Below are 27739 nucleotides of genomic sequence, written 5' to 3'. Positions count from 1 at the left end.
ATGTGTGACAATGGAAGAAATGCCTATCCTCATAAAGAAAAGGAGATGCTTAATCATCAGGAGGAAGCCAGGATGCTCTCAGTTTGTGCAATGCACAAGACTGGAATGTCATTCATAAATATCCAAAAGAAACATTTAATTAAACATGAATTGAGCTTCCAAGCAGGTAAGTTATTCTAGGGGAAAAAAAAGTTTCTCAGGCCACAAAGAGATAAATATTTGATTCAAATTTTCAAATACAGTTATTAAACACTGAAAGTGCCATCATTGTGCTGGACAGTTTGACTACAAGTGCTATTGGAAAGCAATCAGCAAATACAGAGTAACTGCAGGAACTGGTGATGAAAATGGGTAATGAAATAATGTATATCTTTAGTCTACCTTGCAATGTACCAAAAATTGAAGTTGGTGTTTTTTTAATAGTCAAAAGGAAATAAACTGAATTCTAAACTTCTTTTTTTAAAAAAATAAACTTCTTTTAAGTGTCAGCCTTCAAGAGGCGTCTTCTTTGAGGCTACACATCTAAGGAAGTGGGAGAAAATGTCCATAAATTTGAAAAACTAGGTGCTCCTCATACATTGAAGTTGACATCTTAAATTAATCATAAGTGAAAATAGTTGTAAAGGATGTAATATTGACATTTTAAAATACAACTTTACATCACTCTTTTCAATGAATTCAATGGGACATAAATGCCATAGTGATTTTACACCCACCATCATCCATTGAAAAAGAGATTTCAACCAAGTCTTCTCAAATAGTTGCAAATTTCATATGATTCCTTTGTCTCATTGAAATTGTTTCCATTCCTCTTTTCTCATACAATTTTATCTTACTATAATATGTGTTTAATATTTGAAAGCACTCTATTGATTATGTTCTCATACTTCTCTGCAGTCACAAAAAAAGGCATATAAATTGAATTTTTTAACGTAAAATTATCCTGTTATCACATGGTACTGAGTATTAAAAAACATTCTGAGTTTTTTTAAGTATTGGTAGTATACAATTTAACAAAATAATATAAATATTTCAAAAATATGTGATAAATATTAAATATAGAAATAAAATTTTATTAGAAATTCGTCTTCTTATGAGATGAAGGAATAATTATGCAGTCTTAATACAGGAGGCTTCTTCCACACACAAATAAATTGTCCCTTCATGTAGCACTCTGGAAGTTTTTAAACCCTGGGGCTACTGGGGAGCATTGTAGCGATGTCTCTAACTTTGGAGTGTAATGTAATCTCAGCACTGCATAGCACTGAACTTTCCACTGTTCAGCACAATTCCCAGCACCTCATAGGTATTCAATGAAAAATTGAATTTTCTTGGTCTCATTTCTCATCCTTCCAGCGTTCAATCTTGCTTGGGCAACCAGTAACCTAGCAAATCAAGCCGCCCCAACATCAAGAGCTTCGTTTTAATAAGGATCTTCTCAGATAAATGGGTATAAACAGAACCTTTTCCTGATGTCCTCACATCCCCTTCATAGCAGGAAACAAAGATTTTTAAAAACAGGTTTATACGTGTGCATGCACTTTTAATCAAATGGTTTAATGTAATGTATGCATATAAAGCTCTAAACCCAATGTTATTGAAAAATTAAGAAGTTCTATGTAAGGGCATTTAAATGGTGACATTTATTGCAAAAATACACTAACTCAAAAAGCTCCATTTCTTTTCCAATAGTAAATGCTGATAGTATGTCAAGCAAATGGAAACTGCACTTGGATACACAATACCTGGAACATTTGAGTCACTTTAAAAAAACACAGATGGTATTTTAGAAAGAGCCTACCTTTCTATTAGCATAAGTAGGCTGTGGTTTTTTCAAAAGTAATGACTTCTCTTTCTACCCCCTGCCTGAGTGTACCGCCTACTACTGAACGGTCTGAATCTACACTTCCCCACTGGTCTCCCCTACTCTTCTCACACAGGGAAACATATTCCCCAGCAGGTACTTTTTATTTTAACAGATAAAAAAATATTAATGGCTCATTATCCTTTTTTAACCATAGATTATTTTTCACTCTTATTATTATTATTATTTTGACTAGGATATTTCTGCTTCTCTACCAAAGAAGTGTGCCAAGTATTTAAAACCCCTCTAAAAAATAAAATCTTGTTTCAAAATAAAGATTTTAGGAGAATTTCTTTGTAGAAGCGAACCATTGCATTTTAAGTGTCTTTTTTGTTAGCAAGCCCTAATATAGCAACTCAGCAGTAATTGCTATTTTATAATCTCCTGAATATTGAACTATTTATTATGCAAATTAATGCTCTTTGGAGTATGCACCCGCCTAGCCACTGAGTTCTTTTTTGTTTACATATTTTACTTTTGCAGCTTTTGCCAGTCTGGGTAAAGAGGCATCTTGATATTTACCAAATCCAGGCATAAACAGATTTCTGCCAGACACATAGCAGCTACACTTCATGTCTTTGTTTTTAAATTAAAGAAAGACATATGGAAGATTTGCAAAATAGGAGGAAACAATATTTTGGTAACAGCTAGACATTCTCTTCAGCAGACTTTAGTCTCATCATGGCTACAGAGCTCCGGGACCAGGGTATGACTCCACAGTGCCCAGCAGAATGTGGTGGCTTAAGAAGATGAACTGGGTTGAACCAGGAGAAACTGTCATTTTGACCCAATTTTTATGGAACCAAAATGGTCAAATATTGCAATTTCATAGGTTCAAACAAACAGTTGCTGCCTATCAGCTCTTTCCTCAGATGAAGTTCCACAAGATAGACCTCCTCAGGAAAATGCTATAGAAATGCCCCCCCAGGAGCTATTTCCTAAATTTGGTACATTTTCATAATATATTATTTATTTAATTTCAATATATTCTATCAAATTATTTCATAAAGGCCAGACTTGATGAACACGTGTTCTGCTCTTAGAACAGATGTCTGTTAAATCCTTCATGGCCTTTCTTCCTCCAGGAGGAATGGGCCCCATCCCAGTCCCAGAAGTCTCTATGGGGGGTAAAGGATGCCCATCCTGGGCCAAAGTAGAAGGGAGTCAACAAGGAAAAATGGTCTGACCACACAAAAATATACTGACCATCTTAAAGATTGTTTATGATCACCACACTGGTCCCAAAATCATTCTACCTTACCTTGGTATGAATACACACCCAAGGTAAGCAGGGTATACTATTATTTCCATTTTACAGATTAGGAAACTAAAGCTTCAAGATAGCAAGCAACCCAACTCAGGGGCCCCAGTGAGGCAACAGCATATCTAAATTAGAACTGCTCTGTCTCTTGGTTGATTTCACTGGGAGATAGTATTTGAACATTGAGGATACTAGGCAGAGTGTCCCTCCAACTTCCTCCTCTAGTGCCCTTCTCCTTTCCTCCTTTCCTAAGTGCCCTGCCCACAAGCTAATGCAGTAAGAGGACTTGGGGTGGCAGGCTGGAAAGGACTTCACAAAGAATCAAGCACTTGTATGTTTCTATGAAGCAAGGGATTAAAATGGCAAAAAAAAAAACCCACATATTCCTTTGGAGAGAAAAGAGGGTGAAACAGAAAGTGAGCATTTCATAGATTTCATGAGAAGAGACATCAAGAATCCTTGTGTCAGTGCAGGGGGGAAGAAGAGAGAGAAGGAAAGACCTGTCCTCTTTGGCAGAGAGAGCTGTAGGGTTATTTCTGGGCTTTATTTTCACCACAACAACTTGAGTTGAGCACACTCTATGGATAAAGCCCAGTGAGACAAAGGAAATCTCTCTCATGCACACACATACACCCTTTCCTTTTCTCCTTTCTCTCTCTCTCTCTCTCTCTCTGTGTGTGTGTGTGTGTGTGTGTGTGTGTGTGTGTGTGTCTCCTTGACTTTAAGAAATGTACAGTCTGGATAAGCTTGGACAAACAAATGAAAAAAAATGCATGGCAGAGAAACATATGAGTGTTAATATGGATGCTCAAATGCTTGGAATGATAGATGCCATAAGAGATCAGCTATAAAAACCTTGAGTAGAAATTGACCCTCAAAAAGCTGGGAATTCTAAAGAGATGCTTAAAATTTCATATAATTGCCAAACACTGAGCACAGTAAGATCAATACAGCACACTTCTCTTTGAGAAAAAGCGCTTACCTGTTGAGGTGCCAAGTAGCCTGGCTATACCTAGCAACACTTGACTTTAAACTCTATTCCTCTAGCTCCACCATAACATAAGGGTCAATAAAAATAACTTGAATTTGTGTAGTTAATTTTCTTCTGCAGATGCAAAGAAAAACATAAGAGAAAATGGCAGATGTGCTTAAAAATAAAGTCCATCCCTTCTATCAAAAAATATGCCCAATATTTCCACCCCAAAGTAACTTTTTATTTTTGCAATGTTGTGTAAAATGTTCATCATGTCATAGTAATCATATCAATTTTAAACCAGTTAATCTTAAAGGCAAGAGACACTTGTCACAATGTGTAACTTTCTGTACACATAATCACTTTTCTTAGAATACTCATCTACTCTGAATCCTACGTCCTTATGTCCCTGACTTTTTGTGCTACATCAATTTGTGGAGCTGTTTGTATAATGTGGATAAACTGAATCTTACAGAAAAGCAAGATGTGAGAGCATAAGGTATATGAGAAATTTGTTTAGAATGTGTTCTTGTCCTGTGTGTAAAAACTCAGAAATCAAAGCTACTAAAGCCTGCAGAGAAAGCCACCCTTGACCTTCCCAGACTGATCTCTGAGTGGGCACAGAGTAAATGAGGGAAAAAGGATGTCCGTCCCAGGCCAAAGTTGGAAGGAGTCAACAAGGAAAAATGGTCTGAACATACAAAAATACATTGACTATCTTAAAGACTGGTCCAGGGATTTCATGCAGAACCCAAACACAAATACCAGGAAATATGGATATTCAAATATTCCAACCAAACTTAGACCAACTTCAGGGCTAATAAACAGAGAATGTCCAATAACTGAAAATCTTTAATGTGTGCAAAACAGCTGGAAATGTATTTACGCTTTAAATATTTTTAAATGACTCAGTTGTCACTTCTGATTTTCAGTGTGTGTCTCCAACACTATTCCTGGCCAGAGTATTTGGGGGACTCTAAATCAGAGATGAAGCAATAAATCAGTATTCATTCTGATAGGTTTAACACAAAGGCCACTGGAAGACCAAACATATTTTATCTCACTTTTAAGTCCTTTTCTCCCTCGTCACTAGAGCCTTCCAATATGACTTTATGGGCACCTCGCTATTTCTTTGTGTATATTTTTATCCAGGCACACATATCATTGTATTTTCCTTAGTCATATCTATCTCCTAGCCTAGTGCATTAGTTTCCTGGAACTGCCATAATGAAGTACCACAAACTGGGTTGCTTAAAATAACAGAGATTTATGGCCTAGCAGTTCTTGAGACTAGAAGTCTGAAATCAAGATGTCAACAGGGCTGCGCTCCTCTCAACCCCATACGGACATCTTCCCTTGCCTCTTTCTGGCTTCTACAGGTTTGCTGGTAATCTTTGGCATCCCTGGTGTGTTAGATGCATCACTCTAATCCTCTGTCTTTATACACCATTCCCCCTGTGTATGTTGGCCTCTGTTCACATTTCTCCTTTTCATAATGACCCAAGCCATATTGGATCAGGACCCACCATAATGACCTCATTGTAACCTGGTTAAGTCTGCAAAGACTCTATTTCCAAATGAAGTCAGTTCTGAGGTACTGGGGGTTAGGACTTCAGCACGTATTTTGGGGGATACACAACTCAACTCATAGCATCTAGAATCAAGTGCTCCACTTGAGAAGTAACTAAATAACCTGTTATGCCAGATACTGGAAAAATTAGAAATAAGCAATATGATGGTTGAGTTAATGCAAATGACCCTTTAACACCATGGGCTTAAACTGAATAGATCCACTTATTATTTTTTTATCATCATAAATGTATTTTCTCTTATGATTTCCTTAGTAACATTTTCTTTTCTCTAGCTTACTTAATATACTAAGACAGTATATAATACATGTAACATATAAAACACATATGTTTAATCAACTGTTTATGTTATCAGCAAGTCTATCTGGTCAACAGTAGGCTATCAGTAGTAAAGTTTTGAAGGATCAAAAGTACATGGGGGCCAGCACCCCAAATAACTATGCTATTAGTACAAGGGTCTATTATATCTTCATTTTTAATTCCCTCTGCCAAGTATAGTAAGTAGCACAAAGTTGTATTAGAGAAGTTTATCAGTTGCATCAAGAAGGAGTAAAGGGAAGGAACAAATAATTCCAATGTTGAGATCCTAAACTCAAACCCCACGGGATGCCTCCCCCTCCTGGATTTGGTACCAGTTCTCAAATGGGTCAATGTACAAAAGTGCTGAAGAAACAGAGCAAAATCAATGTCCTGGCCTCTTGTTCCATGTGACCTCTGGTTCTGGTAGAGGCACCAATGGTGACCACCCCACAGCACTCAATAATCATAGCTACTCATCGTTATCATAGGCTTAGTGTGAGCCAAGCATTGTGCTAAGTACCTACCATTTATTACCTCATTTAATCCTCACAATAACTCTAGGTAGGAGGAAATATTTATAATTATAATTATTATTATTTTGTTATTATTATTATTATTAGTCCCCCTCTTCTGATGAAGAAACTAAGGCCCGATACTTCACAGTTGGTAAGCAGTAGAGTTGGATTATAAACACAGATCAGATCACTAGCGTTCTTGCCTAATGGGCATACAGTCTACTGCATGAAAATAGCCCGAGGTTGAACTTGAAGGGCTCAGTCAAGCCCTTATCAAGGAAGCTGCCACAGCTGGTGAAAGGCCTTGTGGCAACTACAAGACAGTAATCCGGGGCAGCAGCAATGACATTCTTTGAAGCAGAAAAACTGCCGCTCTTGCCTAGCCCATTGGCACAGTGACCTGAGCTCATCTGTTGTCATTTTTGCCTCCAACTCAGTTCTCTCAACTTCCTTTTTAAATCTTCAATTGCCAGGATGTGAATGGTCTGTGCACAGCCTGACGCGATTTTGTAGATGACCTCAGCCCCTGCCAGAGGTGACAGGCAGAAGACACTAGCGTCCATCTTCTCCATAATCACTACATAACTTAGGAACTAATATCAACTGTTAGAACCTCATGATGTCATCTAACTAGTCAGTGCTTCTGGAGAAAGGGGCATATTCACTTCCATCTCCTTCAAAAAGGAAGGAACCAAGATTTCAAGAGTTATGTAGCTAAACTGAGGTCAACAGTGCCAGGAATATAATGTAAGTACCCTATCTTGCCAATTCCCAAAAAAGATGAAATGCCAAGATGTCTCATAACTTGATCCACAAGCAGAATCAGAGGAGCTAGTATCGTTACATCAGGGCTACACATCTCCCCATCAACGAATTAATCAATATACTTTGATCACCTATTTGTTTAAGGCAACTTTGTCAGATGTTGTGGATCAATTAGACATTTCTATCCCTGGAAACTGACTCACCAATTATAATCCTGGGCTGGAGTCTGGAGCAGTTCCCAGGATTAAATATGATCCATCGTCATAGTCCACATAATCCAGAATCTTTTCAGAGGACTGGCCTAAACTAGGCTATCCAATGGGTGTCTTTCTGCTCACCCTAGTCTAGCTTTTGTGAAGGCAATGAAAAAATGCAGGCTTTGGAGTTGGGATTGAGTATGAATTTAGAGAACTTCACTTGCCTAAGTTATTCACTTGTTTGAGAGTCACTTTTCTCATCTCCGAAAGTGAAGTAATAAATATCAATCATGCAAGCTGGTTGGGGTTCTGAGTGAGATAATTATGTAGAAGGCCTAGCACTCAGGAGGTATTCATTACAGGGCACCTGCAGGATCATTACTGCCATTTTCTACAGCCCGGATTGGATCATAGGTCCGGATCCAAAACATCCAAGTTTTTGAGGGCCATCAGAATAAAAGGGAAATCCTCAGGCTTGCAGAGGCTTGAACGCAGATTCATGGCTGCCTCTATGGCTGGCAGGAGCAAGGAGTAAAAACTGTATCCTTCTGTGTTCATGACAGAGGGAACACTTTGGTGGCATCACACTTTGGTGGCAAGTTATATTAGGAGGGATCTTGCACCTCAAGGCTGGGCAGCAGTCTTTCTTGCCTCTGGACGGAGTCCAGCTGTCATTACATGCTCTGGCCAGTGTTAGTCTCCCTACTAACTAAGGCACGGTGCCTGGCCAGCTCAGTAGGTGAAGCATGCCACTCATGGGTTTGAGCTCCATGTTGGGCCTACAGCTTACTTAAAAAAAAAAAAAAACAACCCACACACATAGGACAGAGGATCATAAAAATATTTGAGATTCAGAGAAAAAAGAGCATGATAGTTCAATTGTGGGAATGTGTCATTGTGATGGTTAATTTTATGTGTCAACTTGATGGGACCAGATATTAGGTTAAACATTTTTTCTTTTGGTATCTCTGATGGTGTTTCTGGAAGAAGTTAACACTTGAATCACAGTCTAAGTAAAGCAGATTGCCCTGCTCAGTGTAGGTGGGCTTCATCCAATTCTTTGGAAGCCTGAATAGAATAAAAGCCTGAGTAAGAAAGAATTCTTTTTCTTGCTTGACTATCTTTGAGTTAGGACATTAGTCTCCTGCCTTTGGGCTTAGACATGGACTAGTATTAATTACACCATTAGCTCTCCTGGGTCTCCAGCTTATGGACTGCACATCTTAGCACTTTGCAGCCTCTGTAATTGTACAACTTGATTCCTTATAACAAATCTTTCTCTCCTTCCCTCTTTTCCCTCTAATAGTAATAGTTCTGCTTCTATAGAGCACTCAAAACTAATACAGTCACCTATGAAAAATAGTAGAAACTATATCCCAGGAAACAAACAACCAGTGGACTTGCCTGTTAGAGAAGGGGAAAAGGTATGCATAGGGAGCAGTTACACACCATGTGGAAGAGCAAGTGGGTGTAAATGCCACAGGCTAGCCAAAAGAAAGAGACCTGGCAGTAAGGGTGATTAAGGACTGCAGCCAGATCACAAGGGTGGATGAAGGACCCAGTTCTCATAAAACTTGGAGAACAGCCTGAATAGCCATTTTTCTTGAAATCTGGGGAGATCTTGCCTGGAGGTAGAATTTGGGTTGAATCACTCCATAAATTTCCTTCTCATACCAAAATGGGTTTATGTGACTATTCAGAAGTCCAGAGGAACTTCTAGAAATTAGACATAGGTGGAATTTAATATGAGCAAAAGAAGGAAACACTCATATAAAAAACAATCTGGGGCTCAAATTGTTATTACTGACCATGATTCTTCTATGTTTATACATGATTATGTGCATTGCTCAAATCGCATAAATGCTCAGCTCTACTATTTTTTTAAAATACACCATTTGTATCTTATGCTTCACTATTAGGGATCCGTCATGGAGGAAGAGAACTTACACTGAATTAGTTTCCCTTGTGGAGAGGCAGGGTTAGCATTCCCCTTGGGTCTTCTAGAATTTGCATAGAATGACAAGACTGAGGATAAGAAATACCCTTGGCATAGCAATTTTCAAGTTCTACTTGTAGGACAGTAGGGTTGTATTTTAAATTTTTCTAATAGACTAGCTCTCCTAACCACCTTTGTCCATTATTCTATTCATGCAATCCATCATCAATGAATATATGAATATTTATGTGTAGCTCTAATATGTATAGCACTTTAGCAGGCAATCCCCTTAAAGACCACTGCAGTGCTCTGTGAACAAATTTCAGTGGGTTCCAGTGACCCTCTTCCAGGCCAACTTTTAACCTGATTAATTGGAATTATGATATCACCTGACAAGCAATAGTGGGGAAACAAAATATAAGGCAGATTAACAAGCCAGTAAGTTAGAGATGCAAGTAGGAGCCAGAATTCCAACTGACATAACTAACTGATGTTCTTTTTCTTGCTTGACTATCTTTGAGTTAGGACATTAGTCTCCTGCCTTTGGGCTTAGACATGGACTAGTATTAATTACACCATTAGCTCTCCTGGGTCTCCAGCTTACGGACTGCACATCTTAGCCATTCCAGGAAGTTCTAAGGACTTCTTTGTTTTCATTTTCTATGTGAATGTACATTTACAAACTTAACCCTGCCACAATCCCCAAAGCCTAAAATTCATGCTTCCTAACGTTTTATGTACTTTCATTATGCTTCCCACAATTATGTTTTGTTAACTGTTGCATGAGGACACCACAAAATGCTTATACATGTACCCTCTGGTCCTATCCTCCTTCCCCAATGCTGAAGAACAAGACAGCAGTCCAAGTGACTGAATTAGGGCATCTCAGTAAGGAGATGGATTTAATGAATTATTCCCCTTTCCCATCCAAGGGAGTATGGCAGGCAAAGATCAAATATTCAGCTTCATGCCTAATCAAACTCTGGAGAACAATGCTTATATGTGAGCACTGTTGGATTCTCATGACACAGTCTAGAATTTGGCTAGACTCACCACCAGATACTGGTGTGGGAGCAGAATGCTCTGCTTTACTGCAGAGAATGGCTGAATGTACCCATCCTACAGAAGGAAGAATTCAAAAAAGGTATTAACAGGGATGAAAACACACGGGCCTTCTCCTTGCCTATCACTTACATTCCTGCATGTCCTAGTTAGCCATGCTTCCTTCCCTTGGGAGGAGTCAAAGGGTGAAGAGAGGCCAGGAGTGTGTCCCTAAACTAACAGTTCTTCAAGTATGATCCAAAGACTAGCATGATCAGCAGCTTCTGGGAACCTATGAGAAAGACAAATTCTGATGCCAGTATAGAGGCCTAATTGATCTGTGTTAACGGGCTTTCCTATAATTCTGATGCTCATGAAGGGTTGAGGACCACTACTCCAAAGAGTAATCTCAACATGGAACCACCTGAGGCGTTTTTTTAAAAAGATTTATTTACTTATGGGAGGTGGGGAGAAAGAGTAGGGTAGAGGGAGTAGAAAAGGGAGAAAGAGAATCTTAAGCAGACTCCGCACTGAGCATGGAGCCCAAAAGGGGTTTGATCTTACATCTCTGAGATCATGACCTGAGCTAAAACCAAGAGTAAGAGGCTCAACTGACTGTGCCACCTAGGCAACCCTTGAGGTATTTTTTAAATGTCACTCTGTCCAGGCCCTCCTCCAGACCAAATAAATCAGAGTTTCTCAGGTGGGGCTAGGTATCATTTTTAATATTATTGATGGTAAATGCATATGAGGACTTTGTGTACATAGCAGATATGTTTAAAACTAACTCTTTCATGAACATGTTTGTGAGTTTAGGGAGAGCTTCCCCCATCCACCCACCCGCATTGCTTGGGATTTCCCTCCTATCATCATCTAGAATGGTAGTTCTCAATGCAGGGCGATTTTGTCCCTCAGGAATATTTGGCAATATCTGGAGACAGTTTTGACTGACACAACTGGGAAGAGACATGCAAATGGCATTTCGTGGGAAGAAGCCTAGGATGCGGACAATACCCCACAATGCACAGGAAACTCCTCACAAGAAGAATTACCATGTACACAGTGTCAATAGTGCTAAAGTTGAGAAAACCTGCTCAGTAGCATATATTTCTGAATCGATAGTATAGTTGTGTACACCAATAATAAAGCTATATTTTAGAACAATTTATAAAACCCTTTCCTATAAATCATACTAATTTTTCTCTTTCCCATTTTGGGTAAATGGAGGAGATTATGGATTCTTGATCAACATTTCTTCAAGCTATTTCCTTTATGATTCCATTTCAGTATAGATGTCTACATTAAAGGCTGACAAAGGCCATCCGCCATGTTTGTTTTCTCACTTTGTGAAAACACTTGGCACAGTGTTCCATGTACACAGGCACTTGACAGATGCTATTTGATGATGACTGAATTAGCTTTCCCTAGTTGGGAAATGCAACTTTTTAAATGCAAGTGCTACCTTACCTCCTCAGTATAATTTCAAAGGCATTTTATTACATGTAACCTTTGTATCCTACAGCTCTATAACTCTGCAGCTAACATTTCTTGCCATATCTTTGGAATTCCAGAGTGGCCATCTATCAAGTATGCTCAAGTGATCCCACTGTGCTGGGCTTCTATAGCATACCCTTTTCCTCTCTTTTATTTAACATCTTCAGTAGGATACTGATACATTTCCTGCTAAATATTCTATTTAGGGTCACCACATAGCATACAGGGCTCATAGTTAAATCTGAATATTGGATGAACAACAAATAATATGTTAGTATAAGTATGCCCCAAATATTTCCTGGGACATACTTACACACAAAAAAAGTATTTGTTGTTTATCCAATAGTCAAATTTCATGGACATTTCATGACTTTCCCTTTAATATATGTATCTATCATCCCTTTGAGGAAATTTAAATATTTTTCAGTATGATTACTAGGTAATTCTCCATTTGCATGAGGGCTGAGAGTTCAATGGCATACCCAGAACAGTCACAGTATTTGCTAAAATATTAACATCTTCTATACATGTTAGAAAATGCACACTGCTCTGAGCCCGGAAGTGACTTTCCAACCTCCTGTCACCTTCTCTTGATTCAGCAACCAAAGCGTTAACATCTGGCCCCTGGCTGGGGTCTTCAAGACCTGGCTCCAGGTATCTATGCTGACATCTGTTCTGACTGGTCCATGCCTGGACACACTGCTATTAAATATTTTTAATACCGGCCCTAAGTACAACTCTCATTTCAAAGCACACAAATGATTCCCCCAAAGAATCCAAACCCAGATCTAATTACATCCTGTGTATATATTTGAATAAACACATCTAGAAAGTCAAGTATGCTTTCATCTCATTTTCCAATCATGCCTTCTCCCATCATTCTCCTTCTCCTAAGTAAACACTGATGGTGCCTCCTTTTTTGAGGTTGCTTTTGCTACCATAACAATTCTCCAGCTTTCCCAAGGGATTAGCCATGGTGCGATTTACTTTTCAAGGAGGGCCCATTTATCTTCCCCCTGACAAATTTCAACACATGCACAGCTCTAGCATGAACATTTCTGCAGATTAATCCCTCACCCTTCTCTAAGAGAAGAATTATTCTTAAACAATCTATTTCAATACAGAGTTCCTGGTGTGAAGTTAATTTCCACAAACCTTGTGAGCATGCTACCAAAACACCATCTCTGTTATTCACTGAGAACAACAGAAGCCCTCTGGCTTGTAGTTTTTCATCCTTATTGTTTAAATGTAAACAGGAAAGAAAGGCCAATGTGTGTTTTTAAAAAATCAGTATTTCCTCCAACCTCTTGGAATGGTTTCTGTGTGCAACAGTCTGTGGTCATTAACTATCGATAAATATTTATCCAGCATCTACTCTACAAGCACTACATATATACAACATACTATGAATGGTGATCTTTTACATGTACGCGTCATTGGACATTACATGGTTTCGATAAAGAGTGATGCAAAAGCAGCTATGTGTTCAGATCAGTCAGCTAACGACCCAGAGAGATAATAGTGCTTTATAAAACATACCCATATTTTGCCATAAAAAGAAAATAATTCTTGATTAGATTATTAGGAACAGCTAAAAACTATTTAGTAGGGCAAGTACAGAGTAATATACCCAGGAAAAATTACCAGACACTAACACATACATAATGGGGAAAAGCAAGTATGAACAAATAAAGCAGAAAGCAAGCTAGGGGACAGCCACAAGCCGAATGTGAATCAGCAATTCAGTGCTATTGTGATAAAAGTCAATATGATACCAGCACAAATCAATAGGAGTAGAGTCGGCGAGGCTCAAACATAATTCTTCGTCTCTCCTCCCCATTAGTCAGAGGGAAGAAAGTATTCTGTTTTGGACAGCACACTCGAAAATCTGTGAGGAACCCAAAAGCATTCAAAAAGAGAAAGCCAACTAGGTAAAGGGGTGGGAAAGGAGCCTGAGCAAAAAAAGGTGAAAAAAAAAGAACACTTTAAAAAAGAAGCTCTAGGATGACATGAAAGCTGTTTCTAAGTATCTTCAGGTTTTCAGGATAATTCTGGCCAGTGACTCTGATGATGAGAGGTTCAAATAAGAAAAATTGTCGTTCTAACATGAACCTTAGAGGCATTTCTGCTAGACATAGACAGAAGGAAACTCTTGCCTGCCCACCAGGACAATAAAACAAAAAGGGAGGTGTTGTCCTGAGACAAAGATTCCCAAGTGTTTAGAGCCTAATTTTGTCAAAAATTTTGTATGCAAGCCTCATGAATTAATCACTCGCATGAAGGTTAGGTGAAACCTGATAGTCATCCTCACCTATATCAAAATTACACAGAGAATATAAGACTGACACAGCTATACTTGAAATGAACATTTTATTATAAAATGCTCAGAGTGCATGCAACAAGGGCCAGCTGGGAAAAGTGGTAATATACTATACAGCTACTTCTCAATAAACGCATCACTAATATGAAAGCAGGCCATGCCCCTCTCTCAGGAACACCCACAAACACAAATCCCCTGTTTCTTTTTCTGACTCAGGCACAGAGCTATACAATAATTGCAGAAGAGCTAGATAGAGTTTTAACTATCTTCTAGACCATTCTTGATTATTGCAAATTTACTGATCAAGGAAATCATATGGGATAAATATTGATGTGTGGGGTGCACATTTTTGTTATTGGATAATAGAAAAATTACACTCATTAATTTGACTAATAATATGGCTATTTTTTTAAACTTCAATTTTTCAGTTTCATGGATATAAAGACCACATTGAATTGGGTATTAAGGGGGTAGTCTTTTATGATGAGGCTATAGTTTTTCTCTTTAAAAATCTCTTGTAAGGAATTTTTTTTAAGATTTTTTTTAAGTAATCTCTTCACACAACATAGGGCTCAAACTCACAGCTCCAAGATCAGGAGTCACATGCTCCACCAACTGGGCCAGCCAGGCATCTTAAAAAGATAATAGCACTTTCATCCTTAATTTCACTTTTCAGTCTTTCTTGAAATTGCCTTACTTTTCACATTTCTGTTTTTTAAAATTTATTTATTTTGAGAGAGAGAGAGAGCAGAGGGAGAAGAGAGAAATCTCATGCAGACTCCCCACTGAGCACAGAGCCTAACATGGGGTCGATCTCAAAACCCATGAGATCATGACCTGAGCTGAAGTCAAGAGCTGGATGCTTAACAACTGAGCCACCCAGACACCCCACTCTGCACATTTCTATTATGCTCATCTAAATATTAAAATACTCATAGAAGGAAGAACCAGGCTCTGTGGTCTGGATTACATTTTTAGGAGAAGGGAAGTTACTTTGGTACAGATTACAATGCTAATTATGCACATAACTGCTTCCTAAGAAGTTTTAGCATGAACATACTACCTCACTGTTTAAAGTTCTTTTGCAAAAAAAAAAAAAGTTCTTTTGCATTTAAGTACTATTGCTAGTGTTGAATGAAATAATTGTCCATATTTCTTGAATTGTAGCTGCATTAATGTTTTAGCATGAACCCGTTCAGCTATTTTGTCAAACAAGCCCTGTTCTTGCAGTGATCTCACTCATCCTCACAAGATGGTCCAAGTAACTATCTCTCCGTAACCTACCCCTCCCCACCAGTGGGATATAGAATGACTGAGTGTGAAGAGGCAGCACAGCAAGAAATGTCCTGTTTTTCTCTAATTTATATTTCTATTCTTGTCTTCCTGGGACTTCCTAAGGAAACATCTTGACAATTCCCATAAGTCAGCTACTCAGGAGTCTCAAAGAGGACTCAAAACTAAAACCAGTGACTATGGGCATAGTGACTACGTATTTGGAGCAAATATGGAATGCTTATCGAGGATCAGACATTGTATTAGCCATTCTGTGGGGATATAAAGATAAATCAGAATCGTATTCTAAAAAAAATTAAATAAAAATAAATTTAAAAAAGAATCGTATTCTACAGGGAAAACTCAAATTTTGGGATTTGCAATATTGATTTTTGAAATTAGCTTTTCTTTGACCAAATTTGTTACAGAATATTTGAGTCTTGAGATAGCTTTAACTCTCATAACACAGAGACTTTCTTTTTTTCTTTTCTTTTTTTAGAGGTAGGGGAGGGGTAGAGAGAAAGAAAGGAGAGAATCTTAAGCAGATTCCATGTCTCAGTGTGGAGCCCAACTCAAGGCTGGATCTCACAACCCTGATTATCATGACCTGAACCAAAATCAAGAGTTGGGTGCTCAACTGACTAAGCCACCCAAGTACCCTTAACACAGAGATTTTGATATAGTCCAAGTTCAAGATCTATATATTAATAAATATTTAGAAAACACTATGAGGAAATGGTAGTACATAATCTTCTGGTAGGTGGAAATATTTTTTATGCAGAATCATAGTGTGCAATTGTATTGATTGGGAGAGAGATTTACTTTCTTGCCAACCTTCACCATTGAGAATCTTAATTCAGGATGTGTGTAGCCAGCAATCAGGCTCATGTGTCAGGCTTCTACCTGAAAAACAGCTATTAAAGGCAGCTTAACATGTTTTTGCATCAATGTATAAAAATTGCCAGAGAGGTGTCTTGATATGTCTGTGGTCTTATATCATAAGACAAAATGACTGTGGGGACAGATGCTTAATACAACTGAGTTACAGAATCTTGATTCAGTGATTCAAATGTGACTTCTTTTTTTTTTCTAAGATTTTATTTATTTATTCATGAGAGACACAGAGAGAGGCAGAGACACAGGCAGAGGGAGAAGCAGGCTCTATGCAGGGAGCCTGACGTGGGGCTGGATCCCGGGTCTCCAGGATCACACCCTGGGCCGAAGGTGGCGCTAAACCGCTGAGCCACCCGGGCTGCCCCTGAAATGTGACTTCTTATCTCTCAACACTTTTCTTTATCTTTGCATTTTGTCTCATTCTGTGTCACTGGTATATGCTTTAAAAATCAGGTACAAAATCGTATTTTGGGGCTCAGTTTCCCTAACTACCCTTTGTTAGACCTTCTTTGGAAAACTCTCTTCAACACTGAAGTAAATAAGATCAAAGTTCTGGTCAATAATTTCATATATATTGATTTTCAGGAAATAAAATCATACGTTGTCATTAGGCAGCCAATGCTAGGTTCTATAACTCTGGATTTGTCAACTTACCTGTGTATGACACATTGGTATAGTCCTAAAATTTGAACTTGGCATTGTGTATGTACAAAATGGAAAGAATATGACCTCCAGATGAGTTAGAAGAATCAGTGGCACTTCATAAATGCAATGTTCTAAACAAATATTTCAAGTTCTAAACTGATATTTCAATTTCTCAGTCCAAGTACAGATCCTTTTCCCTGTTTTTAGCAGTTCTAATATCAGATCCCTACTTAAAACCATTTCTCCCAGGACACCTGGGTGGCTTAGTGGTTGAGCATCTGCCTGTGGCTCAGGGCTTGATCCTGGAGTCCTGGGATCAAGTCCCCCATCAGGCTCCCTTCATGGAGCCTGTTTCTCTCTCTGCCTGTGTCTCTGCCTCTTTCTTTCTGTGTCTGTCATGAATAAATAAATAAAATCTTTAAAAAAAATTTTTTCTCCAGAAGCCAATTTATTTAATCTCCATGTATGAGTTTCCTATTGATGCAGTGACAAATTATGAAAATCTTCATGGCTTCAAACAGTACAAATTTCTTCTCTTAGAGTTGTGGAAGTCAAATGAGTGTGATGGGCTAACCTCAGAGTGTTAATAGTGCTGTCTTCTTTCTGGAGGCTCTGGGGAAGAATTCATTTCCTTGTCTTTTCCAGCAAAAGGCTGCCTGTATTCCTTGACTTATGAACACTTCATCTTCAAAGCTGATCGCTTCAGCTTCTTCATTTAAATGGTATTGCTCCAAATGGATTTGTATTTGCCTCTTCTAGGAAGCACAGACCATCTCAGTCTGGATACCTTTCAACTATATTATCAGTCCAAGTTGTTTCTGTTTTTTCATATAATATTATAGTAGTTTGAATTCTGGACCCAAACTCAGGTGAACTGGCTTTGAGAATCAATCCACAAAGGAGAATTTAAAAAAAAAAAAAAAAAAAAAAAAAACGCTTTGCCCAGAGCTGAGGTCAATATGGACAAGTATCTACATACTCTCACTGTCTGGGGGGAGCAGTTCTAGGTCACTCTCTGAGCGTCTTTTTGATGACCCTTCTTCACCAGTCTCCAAACAAACTCTCATACCATTCTAGAGTTTGCTGCAGATTTTGCTTACCGTTTCCCTGCAGATATAACCCACATTCTAGGATTTCAGCACTTGCTTAACTCCACATTCTCACCTTCTCCTTGTTTCTGGCCTCCAAGAATTTCCCTTATGTTCCAGTGGGTTCAGTCATGCATTTACATTAAAAATATTTTTTATCCAGCATTCTTGAAACTTCTGTATTGAGAAAGTTTCTCTAAATATTTAGTCCTCCTTAAATAGACCTCCTTAAAGTTAAACTTTGAAGAATGGGTCTTTGGACTTTAAAAAGCTAACATGTTGAAAAACATGGTAGGTATTTTTAAAAATAAGATACCCATAATTGTATAAAATAATAAAACAAAAAAACATATTTTTAAAGTGATAAAGTTAAGCAGAATAACCTAAGTCAATTAGGTTATGTTTCTCTGGTTTTAATTCTAAAAGAGCCATAGAGATGGAGAGAAAGAAAAAGAGACAAACTCAAAGAATTACAAAGCCGATACAAACTGCTCAATAGATAAATTGATCCTAAGATAGACTTGTTTTAGACAATATGGTTGTTGCCGAATTGACACAGAGCTGTTCTGTCCAAAGGTCTCTGTTACATCTCTTTCTACAACTTTTATCTTAGTTTTTTTTTTTAATTTGTATAATTAAGCTGGCTTGAATGACATGTGGGCATGGCTCAGCTTTCTACTGAATAAAATGTGTCATTTTCTTCATCAAATACAATAGATACTTGGGAAACCCCACAAGGAGATGATTAATGAAACAATGGGATTGAAATATTTTCCTTTTCTTTGGTTTATATACCTGACAATTACTGCCTAATAATATTTCAAACAAATCAGTTAACTTCTATAATATTTAATTTAATGATAGCATTGTTAGAAATATATGATTGCCATCAACAGAGACATATTAACTTTCTCAATAACTAGCCTCATAAAACAACTGGCCAAGTACCTATGCTGTTCAATGATTCTGGCTCCTTCATTTTGAAATTGCATTTGAGTACTCAATGTTGAAAGATAATTGACCACAAGAGACATTAAAATCTAAAAATACATAATGCAGTTGATTCATAAAGCCAAGGTTGCTAATTGGGTAATATTGTGCCTGCCCATGAATTGGCTATCATAAATTTGACTAAGGTATCTTAGGATATTACATGGATTCTTTCACACATAAAATATATTTCATTAAATTGGACATTGTCTGGCACATTATGTATTTATAGTTTAAACAAAACTATTATACTACCACAAAACTGTTTCTTGAGTCACTTAACTAGGCAGCACAAAATCCATGGACACAAAACAGGAATCATTACAATAGGAAATAAAAAACTAATTAAAATCCCATGGTTGTGTGCCAAAATTTTTTTCCTAATAGCAATATTAGAAACCTAATATAATTGTCTCTCATTTGTTTCAAAAGATTTTAAATTTCCCTCTTACCTGCTCTGGCATAAATGAAAAATCATTTATGTCTTCTATGCGTAAATTATATACTAGTTTAATAGGATATTCTGTTCTCTTTGTTCATTCTGGTTTGTACACTAACTTATTCTTTTTTTTTAAGATTTTATTTATTTATTCATGAGAGACACAGAGAGAGAGGCAGAGACAGAGGCAGAGAGAGAAGCAAGCTCCATGCAGCGACCCCGACATGGGACTCGATCTCGGGACTCCAGGATCAGGCCCTGTGCCGAAGGCAGACGCTCAACCGCTGAGTCACCCAGGCGTCCCTACACTAACTTATTCTTCTGTGCCAAAGGAAACTATGCACCAACAACCTATGAACTGGTCAGAGATACGGCATTTCCAAGTTACCAAGTTATTTCTATAGTTAGTGACTGTTCAAAACTGTAAGTATCTCCAAATAAGGAACACTATTCTATTTGTATAACTATGTATTTGTATATATCACTATAGCTATACAAGTAACTTAATGTAAAAAAATAAGAACAGACTATATAAATCCAGTACACTATAAAATCCTTGAGGGAAAGCTAAGACTGCTTCCTTGGCCACGCCCAGCAGAGTTCCTTATACATAGTGGACATGCAATGCATATAATTTTAACAAATTTTGTAATGTTTAGTACAGAAGAACCAGTTTCTCTAAAGCTCACAATGTGCATACACATACATGCACACTTACACACCTATGTCTCTTTTGAAGAGGAAATACGATTAGATCCAGATATTTAGAAAACCTACTCCCTGCCTCAATTTCAGCTAACCTTCTCTAACTAAACCAAGACTGAGAAACATCTCAGCAATTTCCCAAAAAAGTAAACACCTAAATCCATCTTTTAAAAAGTGAGTCCAAATTCTTCAAACAATGTCAATGCGATGTAATTCCTAATGTGAAAAAAAAGATGAACAGAGCTCATGTTCTAGTGAATATCCTAAGGCAGTGTGCCTGTGACTGTTCTATATTTTACTTCCTTGCCTTTTTATTTGGGGAGGGGTTTTCAGTGATGACCAGAACCACAGGTCTAGGGACAAATTGAAGACATGTTATTTCTTCCTCACAGAAGACCTAGTCATGAAAGATTTTAGAATAGTGCTGTGAGAATCTACTTTGAAAATGAAAGAATATTTATTGAATCTTCAATATAATAATTATGTTTTTTCTACCAGCTCCTCAACAGTGAGGAGTGAGTACCTCTTAAATTCAATGCTTGTGTCCAAATGACTCATGAGTCTAGAGACAAGAATATCAGTATCTTAAGAACCACTTTTTGAAAGTCTCCCTGAGGCTATCCAAGTGTATTAATAGCCAAGACATGTGCTGGGATACTGTCAAATGAGCATTTAAGGTGAAAAGGACCCTATTTATCTTACCTGAAAAATGATTTTAGAAGACGAGTATTTAGCTTCGTTTATTGACTTTTTGAACTTTCTAACAGCTGGTAGACTTCTTGTGCCTAGTTTTGCAATCTTCTGCTCTTTCTCCCAACCTTCTAAACACTATATTTTTATAAGATTATTATTTCTGTGAGCTGAGATTGGAAAATGTTTTATCGAGAAGCATTTTCAGTTGCCTACAACTTGGTGAAAAGATACTTACTCTTGTTGCTGAGATTTTGCACCGTTATGGTATTTGGAGAAATATTGATTAATATGAGCATATTTTAAAACTGCTTATAGTTCACCAGTCAACTTTTAACCTTTCTTTAGGCTGCAGTCTCCTAGCAAGATGCACGAAGGAGTGTTTTTTGTTACTACTTCTTCATCTTTCCTCTACCATTTTTTTTCAATCTGTTCTAAATGTTTCCACTTGGGAAAAAACTTTACATTTTTATGCTCAGAGTCCCAAAGTGATTTGAAACAACAACCACCAGAAGCACACACACAGACACACACACACACACAACAGAAAGATGACAAAACATATGGGAAGACATGAATGTATTTCAAGCATTCCGGGCATACTAATTTTCCCATGGTTAACAAATACACAAGTGAACAATATATGCATAAGTCAGGAAACAGATAAAGGTCATTCCTATTTATAAAATCTCTGGAAATCTTAATCACTATTATTGCCATTCACCAAGGGACTTCATTCTTATGATTCCCAAAGAAAATAATTTTAGTTTCTACCACTAAAAAAATATGTTGTACAAAGTACATTTGCATGAACAACATGGACAAGTTAGGAATGATATATGGACATTAATCTTGTAATTTTAAACACTGTACTGATTACATTATCAGCCATTAACTACTAAGTTACTTACGTCACTCTATATCAGGGATTCAGATCCTTCCCAAATACAAAAGGGTCTAGAAAAATAATGCGTCCCTGTTCTTTATCTTTCTATACACTATCTCAACAATCTCTCTTGAGAAGCTGTTTCCCCAGTTACCCTTTGCTGCACAACAGATTACCACAAAACTCAGTGGACTGCTTTAATAAAACAATTCCTACACTGATTTTTGCCAGGCTCATTCATGTGACTGAGTCAGCTGGAAGATAAGAGTGACCAAAAGACCTAATGTGGCCTTACTCCCAAGTCTGGTACTTGGTCTGGCTGTCACCTGGAAGCCTCAGTTCACCAAATAGCTTCGCATACTTCAAAAAACAAGTCTCTTCCAGTAGAGGTCTCAGGGTAGCATTCTGGGAATACAAAAGGCAGAAATTGCAAATCTTCTGAAGAAAATTCACAAAATATCATCACTTCTGGCACATTCCGCAGGTCCAACAATTTTCAAGATCAGCCCAGATTCAAGATGTAGAGAAAAAGACTCTACTTCTGGATGGAAGGAACAACAAAGTAATATTGCAAAAGATGCTGGAGGAATTTATGGTCATTAAACCACCTACCATACCTGGTTAGAAAGGCCAACTTCCCAGTTCATGGGGCAGGGGGACATTTCATCGCAGACATTGGACTATGTGTGTCAAGCATTTAAAAAACATGTTGTACAATACTATAAATATTAAATATTCCACACAATTTTCAAGTAGAGTAATCTAGAACTGGCAAATAATTTTCTCCTGGTCAAACCAAGAACTTGATGTCACAAGACTCAGGCTTCAATCCAATATTTCCTATTGTGTGACTAATAAGAAAATTCAGTGGTCAGAATTCAGCTCAAAATAGGCTTATTAGGCCACGATTTCTAAACTAGACAGTGTTTTTGAATGCTCTTTTGAACAAGTGCTATATGCCAAGAGATATGAGATAGGCCTATATGAGCTAGGCTTTGGATGGCAAAAACCAGTAAGGGCATGCTGAAACAGTAGAGATTTGCCACAGGTATTTTGAAAGAACAGAAGAAAGGAATCTCATCCACCTTAACCTAGAAGACAGTTGAAATAATGATTTGACCACCATAAAGATACATCTCTGTTTTCATCCTTTGTATTATACTTTTCAAATGTCAGATTATGTCTACAGAAACTATAAGAAAAGCATCAATTTTTTTTTAAAGCCATGTAAACAAAAAAGGTTGGGTAAAATTCAGATCCACTTCACGTTATTTAAATCCCAGTGATAGCATCTACATTACACAGGCTAGTAAACTTTCACAGCTATGCCTTGATGTATGTGAAGATAGATAAGGACACCTGGGTAGCTTGGTGGTTAAGTGTCTGCCTTCGGCCCAGGGCGTGATCCTGGAGTCCTGGGATTGTGTCCCATAGTGGGCTCCCTGCATGGGCCTGCTTCTCCCAATGTCTCTGCCTCTCTCTCTCTGTGTCTCTCATGAATAAATAAATAAAATCTTTAAAAATAAATAAAGATAGGCAAATAACATAATAGTATTTATTCTATGTAATTCAAAGATCTCCGTCATATATGCACTATAAATAACACTGGCCATTAATACTATAAGTACTTTTTAATTTTACCTCATTATAGCAAATACTTACAAAACACAGCTTCCTGTCCCTTTCCTTCTAGGTAAAGAATCTCTAGATTACAGAGAGGGTCATTTTCTACACATATGCATATGTCTTTGTGCACTGAAAGTAGATTTCTTTCAATTTTAAATGTTTCCCTTGGACAATGATCAATTTTTTGTGAGTGGTATTTTATCTTTTAATTCATTTTAACTGCTTGAAATGGACCAGCTGCAGAGTGGGAAGTGTGTTGACATTTATCTGAAGTCTTATCTTTATTAAATCACTTGTATTATTGCACTACATAAACAACTTAATAAACACAGCAAATACTTATCTAGCTAGAGTCAGTAAGTCTATTGAGCCAGCCAATTTACTCTTAATTTTCTGAAAAAGATAAAACGTCTGGTATCAGTTGAGTCACTGGGGAAATTAAGTCTTCAGTTATCAAATCTGTTACCAAATCCAAAGTACCCCCCATGAGTACTTGGAGGGCTTTTGATTCTTTCTTTTCTATAGACACTCAATGGAACTGTATAGTGACCTTTCTACTCATTCCACTTGACAAATGTAAACAGTCAGAAAGGCTTCTTTTTTTACCCTCCTACAATACCCCAATAACTTTCAGTTGCCCTTTGCCATACTTGATATTAGCAAGAGATTATTGTTTTTTCTTCAAATATGCACATCCACAATCATCATGAAGAACAGTTAGATAGGGTTTTCCCAAATGAAGTCAATGTAAGGCTTATGATGTTCTTTGTGGTCTCTGCTGTCCAGTATGGTAGCCATTGGCCATGTTAAAATTTAAACTAATTTAAAATTGAGATTAATTAAAATTACATAAAATTTAAAATTCTATTTCTCTGTCACACTAGCTATATCTCAAGTGCTTAGTAGCCATATGTGGCTAGGGGCTCCTGATTGGAAATCACAGAGATAGAACATTATCTTCATCAAAGCAAGTTCTATGGGATAATCCTGGTCTAAATAACAGAAAAAATGACCGATACATAGTATAGTCTGAAAAATTCCATTTTCTTTTATTCTGTGGCTATTATTTCCAATCATATTTTAAGGTACTTTTTATTGCATATTTTTAAAATGCAAAACAAGTATATTGAACTATCTGTCCCACTTCTCAATACAATTCCCTTCCTCCCCTATGGGAACCTCTATACTGAAGTTAATGAGCAACTCTCCCACCCATTTTTAAAATGCATTTTTCCTAAATTATAGTAGCATTTTAAAATTTTATATTAATAACAATCTGATTAAAAATTTTCACTAACACTTGAATTTAGAAACTTATGCATGTTAATAGTTTGTTAAATATTCCATTGTAGATAGGTCTCAGATCATTTTGTTTTCCACTGCATGAATATACCCTATTTATTCAGGTATATTTAACCTTATATTTATTTTTAAAATATTTCCCTTCTCAGGAACAGCCATTGATGTGGTTAGGTGATCAGGATAGGAAAAGATAAAGGAATAAAAATTAAATTTAACTTGACAAGTATATCTCTTGCTACTCACAGCCAAAGTCCCACCACCAGAAAAAGACCTGGGTAATCAGGTGGTATTAAACATAAAGGCTTCTATGCTTCTCTCCCCCAAAAACTATTTATTTACAAGACAGCAAACATTTGCAGAGATTAAAGGTATAAAATAATGAAACTTCCCAGTGACAAAAGAGAATTCATAATGTTGTCTTTTCATAGTTTCGAGTAATGCTTCTTATACTTACTTTTTTCCTCTACTAGAGGAGAGGAATATTATCTGTCATGTGGTAAAGGGTGCTTGAATGAACCCCCAGTGGCAGGCTCAAGTAGTAATCATCCTGTAACCAGTATGATCCAACTCATCTTCCTGACAAACAACAACATAAAAAGCTAAGTATTTATCTTTATTTTTTTAATTAATTTTTATTGGTGTTCAATTTACCAACATACAGAAAAACACCCAGTGCTCATCCCGTCAAGTGTCCACCTCAGTGCCCGTCACCCATTCCCCTCCAACACCCGCCCTCCTCCCCCCTTCCACCACCCCTAGTTCGTTTCCCCGAGTTAGGAGTCTTTATGTTCTGTCTCCCTTCCTGATATTTCCCAACATTTCTTCTCCCTTCCTTTATATTCCCTTTCACTATTATTTATATTCCCCAAATGAATGAGAACATACACTGTTTGTCCTTCTCCGATTGACTTATTTCACTCAGCATAATACCCTCCAGTTCCATCCATGTCAAAGCAAATGGTGGGTATTCGTCATTTCTAATTGCTGAGTAATATTCCATTGTATACATAAACCACATCTTCTTTATCCATTCATCTTTCGATGGACACCGAGGCTCCTTCCACAGTTTGGCTATTGTGGCCATTGCTGATAGAAAAAACATCGGGGTGCAGGTGTCCCGACGTTTCATTGCATCTGAATCTTTGGGGAGCAGTATTTATCTTTAATATTCAAATTAGTCACTTGAATTCTTACCGCATTTGGGTTAGACGGCCTCCTTCCTGTGACATGCAAACGTCAGATTTCTTAGTTTGAGGATGGAAATTGTATTTCCAGTTCTCTAAGACAGAACTGGAGAATATGTTAAACACACCTCAGATCCTTGTTCTCCTCTGCATGTTCTGTCTCCAGGATTTGGCAGCCATATTCAAAATAGGCTATCCATACAATCAGAAGCTATCTGTCTTGAGTTATTGTATGCCAAGTACTTTACATATATTTTATCTAAGCCCAATAGAAACCCACAGAAGAATGCATATTTTTTATAGATTTTTATTTATTTATTTGAGAGAGTGAGAGAGAGCATGAGCAGGTGGAGGGACAGAGCGAGAGGGAGGAGCAGACCCCTTGCTGAGCAGGGAGCCTGATGCAGGGCTCAAACCCAGGACACTGAGATCATGACCTGAGCAGATGTTTAATGGATTGAGTCATCCAGGCCTCCCTGAAGTGAAAGCTCCTTAAATACCAATTTTTCAATAGTTATTTGAGTGATATATTTAATTAAATAATTCAGAAAAATAGATTCCAGCCCATTTTGACCAAATTAGCTATGTGAACCTGGCAACAATAATAATGACCGCAACTCTTTGTAGTATTTTATTAAACAAAACAACTCCATCACTTACAGCCTCCATTGTCTCATCTATACAACTGGAAGATTAAATTAGATGATCCTTAAGGTTTCTTCCAAGGCGGGGCAGCCCCAGTGGCTCAGCGGTTTAGCGCTGCCTTCAGCTCAGGGCATAATCCTGGAGACTCGGATGGTGTCCCATCAGCCTCCCTGCATGGAGTCTGCTTCTCTCTCTGCCTGTATCTCTGCCTCTCTCTCTGTGTCTCTCATGAATAAATAAATAATTTTTTTTTTAAAAAAAAAGTTTTCTTCCAAGGCTAAGATTGTGTGAATCTAAATGAAAAAAAAATCATTAACAAGTGTTGAATAAGATACATTTGTTATAATAAGGCTTCTACCAAAGAGAGAGAGAGAAAACAAATCCCTATTCACAAGAATCCAATAATCTAAAGTACCAGCAAGTCACAAATACAAAAGATGAAATAGAGGGATAAACACATATGACATACTTTTAAATCTAGTGAATGTCAAAAGTTCAAATAAAGAAATACTGGAAAATGTGAATTATAATTCAACATTCAGTTATATACTGATATAGGCTTGTTTTTAACAAGAGACTGAAAGCTCTATGAGAGCAAGAACTATTTCTTTTTGGTTTGCACCTCACTACTGTACACCTAGAATTGTGATTCACAGCAAACAAGCGCTCAATAAACCTTCTGGCCAGATAAATGAATGGATTAACAGGCATTATTAAATAAATTGAGGGGGGAAAGGTTGGGTAGCAGGAAGAGCAGCAGCCTCCAGGCAGCCCAGCCTCACAAAAGCTCTGGGCACCAGGCATCTGGCATGTGCCCTCCTCACTGCCCACAGGTCCAAGGGGGAAGGTCAGTGCAGCCAAAGGGGCCGTGAAGGAGGAACACTAGAGATCCACAAGGGTGTCAGCTAAACCTACTCCTGCAAGAGTGGCAACAAAACCAAAAATGGCAGCAGCAGGGAAGGTTAAATCTTCAAACAAAAGAGTGAAACAAAAGGGAAGAAGAGAACAAAGGGAAAGCAGGTGAAGTGTCTAACCAGGAAACTCAAGAAAACAGAAGTAAAAATGAGGAGAGTCCAGTCCCTGACGAAGCAGCAAGGAAAGAAGCCAGATCTGATTAA

The 27739-nt window shown here is 37.6% G+C and overlaps 1 pseudogene; it reads left to right on the top strand.

Annotated features, from left to right (window-relative positions):
* LOC112915813 (non-histone chromosomal protein HMG-14 pseudogene) lies at positions 1 to 27739 on the top strand (annotated as a pseudogene).

Source organism: Vulpes vulpes, chromosome 7 (assembly GCF_048418805.1).
Source record: "Vulpes vulpes isolate BD-2025 chromosome 7, VulVul3, whole genome shotgun sequence".
NCBI classification, from domain to species: domain Eukaryota; kingdom Metazoa; phylum Chordata; class Mammalia; order Carnivora; family Canidae; genus Vulpes; species Vulpes vulpes.
This window is presented reverse-complemented; position numbering and strand designations above follow the sequence as displayed.